We start from the raw sequence: 15080 nt of genomic DNA on the forward strand, positions 1-15080 counted from the left end.
CAGAATGCATCTGAGCCATCATAGATGAGTTTGCCTGGCAGGATGCACAGCTATGTCTGATATTTTAGAGCCTCACATAATAGAGCAGAGATGAAAACCATTGTCCTGTTTGCTGTGAGCAAAGCAACATGAATATCGGCAAAGTTATTGGAACATAGGAGGCAGAAAAGAAAGCAGAAGAAGGAAAAATATTTTCTTAGGCAAGGGGCGGAGAAGGAGCCCCGATATAGAAATAGCGTATTCATGGGCTCTGAAGTGCCTTGGGTGAGCCATCAGCACATAGAGCAAACTTTGCAAGAGGTGGGCCCTGCTCCGCTAGCAGCAACAAGAAGCTCTGTGCAAATAGGAGACTCTCCCTAGAACTGGAAAGTATGGTGGCAAAGTCAGGAATCCAGCTTAACAATCTGACAGAGCCAAACTGGGGCACACTAGTTTATTTGTATTTGTATTTGGAGGGTTTCAGAACTTGCACTATCAGGAGATAGAACACTCTGGATCCCATGTCCTGGTGAGGAATGGGGTGAGCTGGGGACTAGAAGGAAGAGAGTGCTAGGGACAGGGCTTATGAGGAAGTGCCTGGGAGGAGCTTTCCCTCTGGTGCTCATGCTCTGAACTCACTGGTCCGGTGACTTTGAGATCAGGTGACATTGCAGAGTTACAATCAGAAAGAACTCTGTGGAAAGTCAAGAGAGTAGCACCAATGCCATGGCTGTGCGTGCTCCTTTCAGTAACCCCTATGGACTTTCCCACTGGGGTTTTCCCAGTTTCAAGGGCTGGGTACTAATAACTGTTAGGCCAGACTTCTAGAAGGGCAGACTGAGTGTAGGCTCTACACAGCTACAACCATAGAGGGGAAAGAGCTTTGAAACTAGGCATTGATCCTGTGGCTAAAGAAGAGGAGGGCAAGGAGCCACGGCTAGAAAGCTAAAGCTCAAAACATGGGTGCAGTACTAACACCAGGCTGTGCCACTGGAATACTGGGTACCCAAGGGAGCATTCTAATATCAAGCGAAACGTGGAAGACTGTGAATTAAGTAAGTGCTATAAAATGCTTTTAAGATATCATGAAATTAATCTTCTATATAATAAAATGTCCAGAGCCTATATGATTAGTAATCTCACACTCTCTTTCTATGCACATGGTACTGGCCTTTTTCTCTGGTACACCCTTATGCAATACCTAACCTTGATTTGGTTCCAGGGGGCTTTTCCATAATAATGTATGAGAAAGAACAGAATTTAGTGAACAAGAAGACATTGGCTCATATGTCCCAAAAGAACAAAAGATGTGTGGGTGGTGTTACTCCTCAGACTACAAGTTCAACAGTATGTCCAGGTAAATTGTTCACCAGCCAGCCACGCACGGATTAAGCAAGGAGGGTTCTCACTCAGCTGGGCTTCTCTAAGAACAGGTCTGGAATCTGCGTTTCAGAAAGTGCGGTATTCGCCCTTCCCATGAGTGAAGCGTTGGAGTCCTCTGTGCTGGTGGGACTTCAAGCGAGATTCCCTACCATTTATGTAGACACAAGCAACTCTCTCAGCCTCATCCACAGTACTCCGTTCTGTGAGAAACACTTGCTTCTTCAGGAGTCTAAACAGTGACTAGGGTTGTAGTCTAACAAATATTTCCATTTCCCTTCTACCAGGTAGACTCCCTGACCTTGACAGACTGGGATATGGATCCCTGGCTCTGACCTTCTCACGAATTCTTTTTGAGGCTTTCCTGTCCCAGAGTTCATTAATATCTTGGCTCTCACCTTGTGCTAACCATTTAGACCTTTGTCCCCTTCAATCCTGGAAGGCAAGACTTCATGTACTTCTTGTATTTCTTTTCCCAGCCTCATTTCTGGCATAGCCTCAAACAATCTTGAAAGCTTCTTGAGGCTACACCTTTTTGCCTAAACTTCTTCCTGGTGTGTGTGTGTGTGTGTGTGTGTGTGTGTGTGTGTGTGTGTGTGTGTCAGGCGGGGGTGGGGGTTCATTTGAAAGACACCAATTAAAAGACACCAAACAATGCTTCATTGCCCTACAGTAACACACTAAACATATAATTTTGCCATGAAAGATGCTTAGAGAAAAACCGCATTTATAATAAAAGTAAATTATGGAAAATATGTATAATGTAGCAGACTCAGCATGGTGGCCAAGTTCAAGATCTGTTCAATTGCTTAGAATCCAGAGGACTCTGTGTGGGCGTGGCACCTTGCAGCGAGCTAACAGGTAGGAAACCTGGGCTGAGTTCTGGGCTCCCAGGTGCCTGTGCAGAGAAGGGTTTCTGAGCCGGGGATCACGAGGTTTGAATGTGAAGTGGTGTTATGCGTCCCTTTTATTTTAATAACCTCAAATGAGTAATTCACTCCTTACAAGATTTGATAAAGATCTTGGAAGTTTGCCAGCAGGCACTGTGGGAGGAAGGGATGCATATTCAAAGGGGGATGAAAAGAAAAGAAAATCAAGAAGTGAAGGCCCAGAAAAGCGATCCGAACCCTGCTTTAATTTCTAAAATACATTGAAGCATCTTGACTGGAGCTGCTTGGACTTTGAAACATCAACAACGTAAGTCTGTCTGAAAGGCTAGTCTGAAACCTGGCGCTTTTAAAGAACGAGGCCAAGAACACGTTCCTTGCAGTGTGTTCACCTTGGGTGACAGATCCCGTGAACTTGAAGCTTGGTTCTGGATGTCAAAACACCTACCTGCAATGGTGGTCGTTGCCATAGCAATAACTGGGTGATAGCTAGCTAGATGATAGATAGGTGCTGAATAGATAGTAGATAAATGATCACATATGTCAGAAAAGGCTTTTGTGCCTAGGAAATTACGGAATTTTTTTTTCAAAAACAATTCTATTGTTAAAACCAAAAATAGAACTCTCTGCTTTCCTCCCACCCTATGTGCATTCCTGTGCTCTTCCAAAGGTTTCTTCTCATCACAGGTATGCTGTGTTCCACCCATCCAGCTCCTTCCTGCTTTCACAAAGGATGCAGTGCTACTGTGGGAAGCCACCATTGAGACAATCGCCACCGAACTTTCTTTATTTTAAATGGATAGATGACTTATTTATTCTTATTTTGTTTCGTTGCACCACCAGGCTTTTCGTCATATGTTTCTTTGTTTTTCTATCCTTTTTAACTTCTCATATTTCTTTGCTCTTATTCTTTTGTGCTCTAGAGCACCACCACTTCCAGCATCTATGAGGCTGGAGATGGAACTTCAGGTTTTCATTCAGGCCAGGCCAGTGCTCTACCAACTCAGGTCCACCTGCAGCCCCTAGGATGGCTACTTTGTGTGTGTGTGTGTGTGTGTGTGTGTGTGTGTGTGTGTGTGTGTGTGTGTGACTCATCAAGGATTCAGGCAATGAGATGAATCCTTCTACTTCAAACTAACCAGGTCATGAAAGATGGCTGTCCCTAGAGAATAGTAGCCACAATTGTCTATTAATTGTCCCACTGACAGTAGTAGTCAAACCTCCAGGCAGCAAGCTACAGCACTGGGGATAGCGTATGGGCACAGAACTCGCTATGACACTAGTCCTTCCTCTGGACCTAGTAGATAGCTTGCATAGTAGTTATTTGCTGTTGTTAAGGGACCATCTCCTAGAAGAGAACTAGATGTCTTAGAATTTAAAAAAAAAGTTAGTATTTGCCATTTGTCCACCCCGTCCTCCAATTTGAACTCATATTTCAACTTCTAACAAATTATTACTTCGTCTTCTCCTTGAGAGGGCTAACATGAAACCTGGACTGACAATGAGCCCAACAGGGGTGTTAGCTTATAGGGATGGACATACAGTAAATGTTCCCCAGTTTGCCTCAGGAAGTGGGGAAACAGAAAAGAAGGTGATTTGAGGTTATAAAACTAGGGTTTTTGAAGACGCAAAAGATGGGCAGAGGAAGGGGAAGATGTAATTCTCAGTAAAGTTGTGATTAATCACAGATGTAGAAAAAAACTGTTGCCCAGAGAGACCGAGCTGGAAAATGAATCTGTGCTCTTGATTATTTCGAAGTCCCAAGCAAAGATGTTGGCGTAATGTTAGATTTTCATATTCTTTATGCTGTGTCTTGCATGGGTTGCTCCTGGAAACATGACTTGGGTGACTGGGGAATTAAAAATGATAAACACTGAAGAAATATCAGATATGTGTGCAAAAGAAACTGGGGCCAGGTGTGCTGTGCTTGCTCTAATGGAGGACACAGACCACACAATCTAAAAACTTCAAGCGTCTGAGTATCTATTGTATACAGTACCAGGGGAAGGGGCTACCTGGTCTCTGTGGGAGGCCTGTGTAGGGGAATAGTTTCAAGGTATAAATACCCAGGAAAAGGAATCTGTGGTATTGCTTTCTGGTCACGCTACTGACATTATTGTGCTCACCGGGTACAAGTTTTGCCATTTCCCTCAGCCTGACCTGCGGGATGCTTAGCCATTTCCATGGATTTGAGCCATAGCTTTGCCCATGCCATCAATACACATTCACTTAGGAATTCATCTCTCCCTACAGTTTTGTATGTAGATTTAAAACTGTTGATCTAACAACTGTCTCTAGCTCAAGTTGTGTTCTTACACACATGCAAAGAGTTTGTGTCGTCCTAGTGGTTCATGTGCTAAGACTCTGTCCTATTTTATTTTATCTATTTTATTAATTAGTCTATTCATTTGCATCTCAAATGATATCCCCCTAGCCAGTTACCCCTCCACAACCCCCACAACACAATCCATCCTCTCCCACCTCCCTTTTACCTCTATAAGGGTGCTCCCACCTACTCACTCCTGCTTCACCCCTCTAGCATTCCCCTACTCTGGGGAATCAAACCTCAACAAAACCAAGGGCCTTCCCTCCCACTGTTGTCAGACAAAGCCAGTCTCTGCTACACATGTATCTGGAGACCTACCAGTCCTCTTCTTGGTTGGTGGTCTAGTCCCACCTGACATTGTTCTTTCTGTGGGGTTGCAATCCCACTCTGCTCCTCCAGTCCTTCTGCACGCTCCCCCACCAGTCCTAGAGTTCAGTCTGATGGTTAGAACCAAGCATCCACATCTGCATTGGTCAAATGCTGGCAGAACCTCCCAGGAAACAGCCACACCAGGTTTCCAGCAATCACCTCTTAGCAACAGCAAGAGGAGAGTCTCTGCTCCATTTTTTGTTCCTATCTTTTCTTAGGACAGGAGAGGAGGGACAAGGTGATTGTGGGAAGTGGAAGAAGTTGGGGCTCCTGGGAGGGAGGGGGAGAAAAAGAGGGAGAGTAGGATCAGGTACTAGAGGGACAGGAGAGAGGTTCAGAGAGGGTCAGTATATTAAATAAAAATATGCAGCAGTGGGGGATGAGAAACTGGGGATAGCCATTGGAGGGTTCCAGACACTAGGGAAGCAAGAGGCTCCCAGTACCCAACGGGGATGACTTTAGCCAAAATGTACAGTGAAGGGGAGGTCGAATCTGTAGAGACCACCTCCAGTAGATAGGTACAGCCTCCAGTCGAGGGATAAGGCCACCCACCCATCTCAAAGTTTCTCGTGTTCTCTCATCTCAATGTTTTTATGTCAGTTTAAAGGATTTGCCTGACTAATTCATCCACCACAGGAGCAGTGGGGAGTGAAGGCAAAAGCTGAGTGCAGAAGAGTTAAGCTGTATAAACAGTCTGACCCCTGCTTGCTTTGTTAATCATTTCCCAGCCTCCTAGACTTCTGGTCCATCCACCCAAGCTATTCATCTCCTCTGTAATTTATGTCATTTCTTTTCTGTTGCTGTGGTAAAATGTCTGACAGGAAAACAACAAAAGGGGGCTTATTTAGTTTATTATTACAGGTTACAGTATCTCATAGCAGAGAATAACAGTGTCAGAAGTGAAGCAGCTAGTCCTATATGCATGTGGTCAAGAGAGAGAGAAATATATAAATTGATAAAGGCATACATACTTATTTGCTTTCGCTTCTCTAATATAGCCCTGGGCCCTATACCTATGGAATGACGCTACTTACAGAGGGCCAAATACTCCACATTAATGATGATCAAGATTCCCATATAGACATGCTCACCAGCCAACCCGATCTAGACAGTTCTTAAGATTCTCAAGCTGATAATTAAGGGTTAACCCTCACAATAATCCATGATTTTTCCACACAGCTACATGTGATGTTCACAAATAAGTTAAAATATCACTAGCAACCTCAACTTCAACATCAGCTCCTCCCTGAACCCTCCCAGTGTGTTTGTGGGCACACTGTATATCTGCCAGCCTGTTGGTCCTCTCTCCTTCTGTAGTTCTGCCAACACGTTCCAGCTGTACACATACATAAGGACTCATGCGAATGTCTTTCTCCCTAGTTAGAAGAAGGGCCTGAAGTGTAGAGTCAAGCATGCTGTGTTTCCACTGTTAAGGATGGCAGTTCTTTAATATGGATCTAGAAAGATTTATTGATTCAGCATTTTGGCCAATGAAGATATTATATAGAATAGTCTCACCTTCATAAGGCAGTCAAATTTGACTTAATTATAGTATACATTCCTTCATAAAAGGAAACATTAATTTGAAAGGCATTTCCTGGTCAGGTTAATTGGGAAGCACTTGGTGGTTTTCTACCCATGGTCACAAGATATGTTCCCCCTGAGCTCTGCAGAAAACTATTATATATAGTCACATTCTGCATTATTTCAATTTGACTATTTTTTCACAAATTTTGCATTCATATTTTCAATTATGTCTGGAAGCATGAGAGGAAGGTGTAGCCAAGGTGTCTCCATAGGAGTGCTTATTTAGAAGTATGCGTGAGGAGATGAAGGCTACTGGACCTCCAGGGCACGAGCTACCTTGCCTGCAGGCTCTGACTAAAGGAAGCAGAGATCAGTTTTAGGACCCATTGGCTCCTATGTGCTATCCCACAGCAGAGGACAGTCAGTTGGCTGTCATGAGTTCGGTGCTACCCGATCTCCATATGGGATCCACTAGTCATAGGGAGCAAAATGTGGCTACCTGTTATGTGGACAGAGAGATTTACTTAGGAAAAAGTTGGTAGATGGGACAAAACTAATCCATTTCTCCAGTCACAGTATCCCTTGTTCTGAGCACAAGGAACTAAGAACACCATAGGTATATAAAGAACCCAAGATAAAAGGCAAAGGGACCAAATTGTTAGAAAATAATGAATTTTGAAAACCTGTTGCTATCAAAAATGAACTAGATTGTAAGTTTAGAATATATATATATATACTCTTTATGGGTAATGTAGGCCCAACTCATGGCAAGTTTGGCTCCACCTCATATGGCCAGGATTGGTCATATTCAGCACAGTGTGTGGGGCTAAGACAGATCTTATCCCATGGCTGCTGCTGGGTGAGTATGGTTGAACTCTCTCTCTCCCATTGAAATATCAGGCACTTTTTCAAAGCATCTCTGAGCCTCAGGGAGACCTAAGATTTCCCCAGCTTTTTGGAAGATTCCATCAGCCACTCTGAGGATATGATGAATTTCAGAATTAATAATGGGCTCAGAACTCCTTCTCCTGATACACTATCTAATAAGGGCAAGCAGAAAGCTGTATTTTCTGTCCATAATTAGTCATGTGGTTTCCAGACATCTGCCAAAACAGCCATGACGGCAATTAAGTAACAATGGGACCTGTCATTAATGCCCCCAACCTGAGATTAGACCTGCATGATGCTCTCTGTAGGTTTTCATTTTTTCTTTTCATTGATTGGTAGGTTTGCCTAGGGTGGCTCTCACACTGACCACAGGCAGGGCCAGCATGCATTATTAAGTAAGGCGTAGATATCAGAAGTGCCTGTCTACGTAAAGCAAAGACCCCAAGCTTCTGCCTCAAGAGAATAGAGCATGGGGACCCCAAGGTTCATACAGTTAGGGATTTTCTATTTAGATGTTTCTTCATGGGAACTGGGAAAGGAACTGTAGCTCTGAGTACCTATGGCTTCTGAGTGTTCTTACATTGGAATTTGTATTTGAGATTTTGTTTCGCTTTGTTTTGTTTTTGTCTTTTCTTGGATAATCAGATGCATTAAAAGCAAAGTCAAGAGAGTTGGTAAGTAATTTGATAGCTAATGTGTGATGTTCATAAAGAAAGAGGAGATAAGAAGCCAGGAACACATGTGCGAAGCAGTGATTAAGTGTACCCGTGTTCCAAGAGCTTTACTTCTGCACCTCTTAGTCATTCTCTACGAGAGCCATGTAGAGTCCGCATTATTTTCTTAATTTAAATATTTGAAAAGATGTTCAGCCAAGTGTGGAGACTTTGTGGCGATCTGATGGTTGATAATTGGATTTCAGATTTGGATCCCAGCCTGATTCATCGCAAACGGTAGCTAATCCTCAAAGCATACTGAGCAAGTCTGTACGTGATATACAGACTTGAAGTTAGCCACAGCCAGGGAAAGGGACCTTGGAAGGATTTTCTACAATCTTCTCTTGTAGAACATTGGTCTCTCCCTCTTGTGTTCCGCACCCAAGTACTCTCGGACCACTGGATTGTGACTTCCCATTTTGAAAATCAGTCTGTCTCATATTACATTGAGGCTTTAGGTCTTCGTCTTTGAATATAAGAAGTTTCCCTCAGTGCTACCTAGATATGTCTTAGGACTTTACTGATGTGTTAAGTCTGCTGAAGTAAAATCTGAATTCAGCATGCCGGCCTTCAGCAACTTTGAAATGTTTTATTGTGAAAAGAAAGTTTACCTGGAGAGGTCTCTTCTCAACCAGCAAGGAGCTTCAGTCTTTTGCCAAACACCCTGTGCTCGACACCTGCATGGGGAGCCTATGTGCTCTGGTGTAGAACTGGGCAGGTGGTCAGAGGACATGCTGGTCAGAAGCCATGTGGAAAATTGAAAACTGAACACTATGGTTTGTGTTACTTTGAAATATGCAACCCGTTGCACCTATTTGGAACAAAATTGAAATTTAATGCCTGATAGTGTAACTATGGCCATTGATTCTATAAAAGAACAGAAGGCTGCAGGAAATTAGAATTAGATGTTCATGGGTTTTAATTAAAAAACTACTATGTTTGGGTTTTTGTTTACATACACGCCTGGACACCATATGCCTGTCTACTGTCCACGGAGGTCAGAGGTGGCACAGGATCTCCTGAAGGGGGAGTTACAGAGTTCCAAGTTACCATGTGAGTGCTGGGAACTGAAGCCATGTCCTGTGCAATAAAAGCCACCTGCGCTATCTCTTCAGTCCTGACTTTTATGTTTTAAAAAATATTTTCATATGCAAATAGCAGAGCGACATATTGATAGTGTAAAACTCCTGTCAGTTGAACTGATTTTCTTTTAAGACCGAAACTTGTGGTAAAGTACCTTAGATGTTGTTCAGATATCTTGGTAGAAACAGAGGGTGCTTGTGGGACCAGTGTGGGGACAAGGACTAGCAAAGATGAACCAAGAAGTGACAGAGGAACTGGTGGTGGGTCTGGGAGAGGGTGTGTAAGAGAGATAAAATTCAATTCCCACATCCCCATTTGTCACAGCTAAAAGCATTTTCTGGGTATTAAATGAGATTTGGGAAAGCATTTTTGAAAACCCTAAGACACTACCCTATTATTATGAGCTATTGTTATTATAGTGAGAGGGACCTAAAGTTTGACTGCGAATTTTGATTTATATATATATATATATATATTTAATAAATATTTATTAAGCATCATCTAGGCCTTGCTGGGAGAATTTCAGTTGCTCTAATTTTATCCCTTCCAAGAGCAAGAATAAACACTGTATAAATATTGTACAATAAATGAAATGAAATAAATGAAATGAATTAACAGATTCACATTCTTACTGCAAGCTATCCCACTTCTTTGGAGGCGAGGTCTTGCTCTGTTGCCCTTGCAGGCCTTGAAAGCATGCTGCTTCTCCTGCCTCAGCCTCCTGGGTTATAGGATTGCAACAGTTCACAGCCACTCCTGGGTAATGGCATCACCTCATGGATTGATGGCTTCCTGGGCATAAACTAATGCAGAAATTGATAAATCACATGGCAATTTTCTTCTCTGGACATCTGAGAGAATTTGGAAAAATATAATTATTTCTTTACATCAAGTAGTCCTCAACCAACAGTGTCAGTAATTCTTGATTCCTGAAGATGGTCTATTCGTGACTTTCCAGGTCACAAAGAGAGATTAGCTCCGTGGAGCTGCCCCACTCTTGAAGGAGGAGGGTGAGCTGTGGATTTCTGAGGATGATCAGGTCGTCTCAGAACACTAAAGGTACTGGACTGTGGCTGAAAGACAAGGGGTCAGTGAAGGGCTTCAACAAACCCAGTGACCAACGGAAAAGCATATGTCCTAATTGGATTTATGAGACTTCTGGAGCTTTGATCCCTGTCTATAAAAGGAAAGTCGTTTGGTTTTCTGAAGCCCAGTGGAAATAACTATGGGTTTGTGTCTTCTTTAGGGTGTCTTTCAAAGTATATTCTTAGAGCAAGTTTCATGACCTTAACACAATTGACTGCGTCCGTGGGGAGAAGATCTAGACACTAGGTAGCATTACTGGCTTCTACATGACAAATTCTAGCTGCAGCATCCTGTTTTGGTAGAAATGTCTCCAGACATTGCTTCGTGTCAGCAGTAGCGGGCCCCAGTGCTGAGCCTACACCTTAAACTGCAATGTATTAAGTGAGTTGATGAAAACTGGCAGGTCCATCTACGCCGTTGCTTGCTCTGTATTTGTGGAGGGGCCTTTCAACAACAAGAACGACATGTTGTAGAATGTGTCACTATGAGCAAAGTAGCTACCACCTCCCTCAGAGCAGTGGCATGTACTGTTTTGTGTGACGAGGTCTACTGCCACCCTCCTGTTAGAGAAAGCAAACTTACTGTGCCTGAGTGAGAGCATGGTTGAGTTATGGTCATTCAGTTATCACCAACATCCTTCAGCCTTGCCCCAGAGCCCCACTCTTTCCCCTTCCTTCATTCCACATAAATGCTCTGTGCCTGCCAATGAACCACGCATTTTACCGCCTCATAGGCTTTTTTTCTAGATACCTTGAAGTTTGTTTTTAATGTTGTTTCTACTTTTATTTAAACCTATTTACTTCCGACATTCATCATTTTAAAGCCAAGTTGTGTCTTGTTCCATAGAGCAGTGTGTTGTGGATCGGATCCCTTGGCCCTGTAACAGTTATGTGTGAACTGAGATCTGGTCTCTCCTTGGCTCAGTGGCAGTTCGTGTTTAAGGTTTGGGGAAGTTCTTCTGGGGTTCAGTACCAAGTAAGAAGAGTACTAATCAGATGCAATGAATTAATTCACAAAACTTTTGCACAGGCAAGACTTTTGGAAAGCATCTATTTTTATTTGGGGTCAGCTGTCCTTTCTCTAGTACATTAGGACCTAATGGCTTCCTTCTTGGTTGTCACGCTCATGGCTCCTTGATCTAGTTTTCCTTCTGATGTTGGCTTGGTCTTACTTTAGCCTCCCTGACAATGACATTGTTTTTCCATTAGATTATGACTATTATTTGCTTAATGAACCAAATTGAGGAAGCAGAATAACTTTTATAACTAAAGCCTTCTAAATCTTCAAAAACATTGTTGCTATGTAGAATTCTAGAAACCTGGTGGGAAGTGACCAGTCATTGGGGACAAAGCCATGTTTAAACTGTCGTGTAGTGTAGGCTAAGGATTTCAGTTGGACTGTTCTAGACTTCTGGTCTCAGAAATGTGCCAGGAAGAAAATGACTGACACACCTAAGAACAGAAGCAAACACACCTTGTGTCTCTTCAGAAAACAACTCACTTGCATTGAATCAATATTCAAGGTTAAAAAGAAACTGCAAAGGCAAGTACAGCTGTAATGTGGGTGGATGGCTTTTGCTTCCCCTTCAGAAAGCTGTGTGGGGAGCACAGTGCTCAGGCAAAGCCTGGCCAGCAGAGGGCTTATGTCACTGACAGAAGCAGCCTGAGTGAACAAAATGGGAGGGGAGTTCCACAGAATAGACTGTGAGGGGTTTTCACTTCTGCTCTTCTCACCAGAGTCCTCTCAAGCTGAGTTTTAATGAGCTACAGAAAGTCTTGTCTCCCCCTGCAGTATGCTCTGTCAGGTAGAATTCCTCATTTTTTAGTAGAAATCTATAAAAAGAATTGTGAGCATGTTATATGCTTATATGGTTGGATAAAGGCTATACTCAGGGTAATTGATATTTTGCAGAAATTTACAAACCAAATAGCCTTATAGGAATCTGTGCCCTGCTGGCCCTCATGGAAAAAAAATCCACTGTTTTCTGTGTGTGCACTAGGAAACATTGGGACCATAATCTTGTCAGCATTTGCCTCTAGGAATTATTTGTGAAACTTTTTTTCTGTGCCAGGATTCAAAGGAGGACTTCTTTATTAAACATGAACTCCCTATTTTATATTTCAACCATTTTAGCCTTCAGAAGACTTGAGGTTGGAAGGGGCTAGCAACTGCTTACTCTGACCATGTAACAGAGACAGAGGAAATGAGACGGCCATCAAGCGGGCTGCTGTTCATGCTTTTCCTTCCTGTCTATACACTGGTGCTCACAAGACTACAAAACTGGTGGCAAGCCCTGGCTGGATAAACTGGTGGCTTGTTTGGTCTGGGTGGGACTGCAAGTTGGTAGAGAATTGTTTTCAGGCACAGTCTCCTGCGCTGAAGTGCCTTAGAGTTCCTGCCTTCCCTTCCAGAATTCCCTCCATGAAATTTGCTGAATCTGGTTGTCCGGGTACCCTGCTGGCATGAATAATATATGTTAGAGATCTTCCTATGTTCATATAACATAGGTGGTACTCAAATATTATTTGTACTGGTGGGGTAATATAGGACAGAAATGCAGGCAAACTGGCCCTGTGATGAGAAGTATTCTGACAGCAGAGGCAGCACCGAGAGAGAGAGAGAGAGAGAGAGAGAGAGAGAGAGAGAGAGAGAGAGAGAGAGAGAGCAATCCTAGTGGAGCTTCTGTTCCACTGTGGCTACTGAAGTTTGGAGATCATGTCTGCCATGCTTACTTCCAAGAAGGGACCAGGATCTTGTCAACATCTGTGCTTGTTTTGGCCATGCTCCCTTTTCTATTGAATGCACTTATAAGACATTCTGTATTCTTTTGGGTAACTGTAAGGATCTAAAATATACTGAGCACTCATACTTGGGGGTAGAATGGCTATGCTTGGGCTGAGCAACGGACTGTCACTAGTTTGAAGGTGCAGATATGGACAGTTGGACATTTTATGGAAAGGTAGTGATATGCCCTGCCTTGATCCTCAGGAGAATCAGAGAAGCTATGTCTCCCAGTCTGGGGGAACAGAGCTAAGAAGGTAAGCATGAGATAAAGAAGCCAATATCTCATGAATGACTGTGAGGATTATGTTCTTAGACAGTCTGGCCTCTCAGGTGCAGCACAACCCCAAGGTCGCTCAGTGATCTTCATCAGGTGACACTACCTCAGTGTATCACATGTGATAAGAGGAGAATCAGGAATTTGTCTTACACTATTGTATGGATTCATCAAGTGACACCACCAGAGTCTGTCACATGTGGTATGAGGAGAATCAGGAATCTGTCTCACACTATTGTATGGATTCAATGGATTAGGACACTCAACATGTTTCCAGGTGCCTCCATGCAGAAACCCTCATCTTCGCCATTTTGTTTCTGTGACAAGTAACTCGTCCTATTGCTTGGATTAGCTTTGCCTCTTTAAACCGAGTCTAGACCCCTCTATGACTATTCTTCAGAAAAGAACTACGTGATCCTATAGTCTCTTGTGAAGATTATAACTGTAAAGAAATTTGTCAGTGAATGCATGAGAGAAGAACTATATGTAATTCCACATTCTGTGCATGTCTTAGTCTCATATTATATAAAACAGCTTAATAGAAGGGCACATCCATCTGCCTGGTTAGCCTAGCAGTTCACACAATTCAGAAATCCTTCTGGGAAAGTTTACACACACAATAAAGAGGCCCTGGTTTCCTTGAATCCTTCTGTTATTATCTTAGATTGTTGCTACATCATTATTCTTTTTGTGCACTGACTTTTAACAATTTAGTTCTTAATTGTCCAGGCATTCCAAAGCCAAGTGGACATGTGTCTATTACTGGAACTTGGAGATGTCAGAAAGGGAGAGACCGTTAGTTCAGTAAGCTGTAAGATTTAAGAGGCCTGGAGTGGGAGTCAAGGGAGAGAACCAGCTAATTACTTAAGGGAAACGATGTTGAAATGTGAGATAAGAGGCAGCAGTTGATTTAACCCTGGAGGATCACGTCTTGATTTGTCTCTTACAATCGTGTGTACAGTGTCAGCAGGTGGCTTGAATTGCTAAGCAATCTCTCTTCCTTCACCGGTGATATTTTATGATTTTCACACCTTACTGTGTGTGTTTGCTAACACACTCCTTGGTCTGATTAAGTACAGGAAAGTTAAGGGTCACTTCTCTCACATCTGTGACTGACCTCAGTTTATGCTCATCGTCGTCTGAAGTCCTTAACAAGAAGCAGAACAATGAAGATATTGGACAGATGTTGAACAGAGCAGTGCCTGAAGTCATGGCTAACACCGTTTGAAGAAACAAAGAAAGTTATACTCAATGATCAGTCAAAGCTCCCAAAATATCCTCTGGGTTTGATGTTAGTGTCACTCCAATGGACCTTACATATACAAATTTGTCTGTATGCAAATTTGGACTAATCAAATCAGTATACCCCGTACTCACGGTGCAGTTCCTTCTGCCACATCCCTCACCCTACATGGTTCCTTTCACACAGTTCACGATGCCCACATTCAAAATCATATGCTTTGATGTGTAGCAACTTGTTCTGTACAGATGTTTTAAATTACATTTGAAGTAGGAATACACTTAAACAATCTCACATTGACTATGGGTTCCTACATTATCATAAAAGTTAGAAGGGTTTGATGCTACAGACCCCTGAATGGCCACAGCAGGACAGGCCACAGCAGGCAGACCAAGGCAGGCAGACCTTCTTGATAGTGGCCACATTGGCCTGGGCATGGCTTTCAGGTTGGCGATTTTCACCATAAATTTCATTTGGCTTTTTCTTCCCTCAACTAAAATCTCTCTTGAGGGGGATCTCTGTGTCCTTTGAGGTACATATCCTT

General features: G+C 42.9%; 1 protein-coding gene across 1 annotated transcript in view; it reads left to right on the plus strand.

The window, feature by feature from the left end:
* Window positions 1-15080, plus strand: part of Rarb (retinoic acid receptor, beta) — a 644731-nt gene that overhangs the window by 98131 nt on the left and 531520 nt on the right. The gene's annotated exons all lie outside the window — the stretch shown is intronic.

Source organism: Rattus norvegicus, chromosome 15 (assembly GCF_021556685.1).
Source record: "Rattus norvegicus strain SHRSP/BbbUtx chromosome 15, alternate assembly SHRSP_T2T, whole genome shotgun sequence".
NCBI classification, from domain to species: domain Eukaryota; kingdom Metazoa; phylum Chordata; class Mammalia; order Rodentia; family Muridae; genus Rattus; species Rattus norvegicus.